General features: G+C 32.8%; 1 protein-coding gene across 1 annotated transcript in view; it reads left to right on the forward strand.

The window, feature by feature from the left end:
• The window catches only part of fam174c (family with sequence similarity 174 member C), a 14,127-nt gene extending 13,299 nt beyond the window's left edge, over positions 1-828 (forward strand). Inside the window, exon 4 of the mRNA XM_079506105.1 lies at positions 1-828. This exon is cut by the window's left edge and continues 593 nt beyond it. The gene's annotated coding sequence lies outside the window, so the exon portion shown is untranslated.
• Positions 829-1,197: the final 369 nt, after the last annotated feature.

Here is a 1,197-nt window from a genome sequence, read left to right on the forward strand (position 1 = left end):
GCTCGATAACCGATCCCCGAAAAACGTGATAACAAGCTTATCGAGTACCCGGTATCAATAAGCTTTGGGCTTATCGAGTACCCGGTATCAATAAGCTTTGGGCTTATCGAGTACCCGGTATCAATAAGCTTTGGACTTATCGAGTACCAGGTATCAATAAGCTTTAGGCTTATCGAGTAATATTTGTACGATAATAAAATATCCAATCTAAGCAAAACATCTGAATGTGCAGATCTACAAGCTCTTAGAATGTCTTGAGGAATAGAGCTGAAGTGGTTCAAAGGTTTTTATTTGGTTGTTTGCTTATAAGTTAAATAAATAAAAACTTTCCATAATTTCTAGTTTTTTTCTAAATTGATATGAAGATTTTGCACTTTTTTTTTAAATTTAATTTATTGTATTATAAAGTCAGACTCGGATCATCAGTGAAAGAAAAATTTAAGAAATTCCATGAAAAGAAAGATCTATTTGCTTTATTTAATGTGGAATCTTTGACCAAAATGCTGTTTAACTTTTCTATAAATCTTTGACCAAAATGCTGTTTACCTTTTTCTATAAGTCGCATTTCAATCCAAATGTTTTCTATGTGAATGAAGAATGGACCATTGGTGCACCAGATGGTGAAGAATGGACCATTGGTGCACCAGATGGTGAAGAATGGACCATTGGTGCACCAGATGGTGAAGAATGGACCATTGGTGCACCAGATGGTGATGAATGGACCATTGGTGCACCAGATGGTGATGAATGGACCATTTTCAATAAAGAAAGAAGTGACCTTAATATGATTGAAATGTTTCTCATGAATTATAACAGAAAAGAGTTGTATGTGTAATATTTGTATTCTGATTACATTTAAATCAACTTTAAGATAATTATAACAGAAAAGAGTTGTATGTGTAATATTTGTATTCTGATTTAAATCCACTTCTATATTTATCTACATTGTCCAGAAACATCACAGAAGTTCAGAGCATTCATGTTAAACTATGACTAGAGGTGACCAGCAGATGGCAGCAGAACCCTTCTACTCACTTGGCTAGCTGTTCCATTGACTTGCCTATAATATTATTTTATGGTTTGTTTTCTTATTGTACTGAGTAATATGTTTAAGTAGTTAAGTTTTAGTTATATAATCAGGACTTAGTGATGTTTATAATTTATTAGAATTGAACACTGTTCAATTAAGACAAAGTA

The sequence above is a fragment of the Electrona antarctica genome, assembly GCF_951216825.1.
Source record: "Electrona antarctica genome assembly, chromosome: 7".
NCBI classification, from domain to species: Eukaryota; Metazoa; Chordata; class Actinopteri; order Myctophiformes; family Myctophidae; genus Electrona; species Electrona antarctica.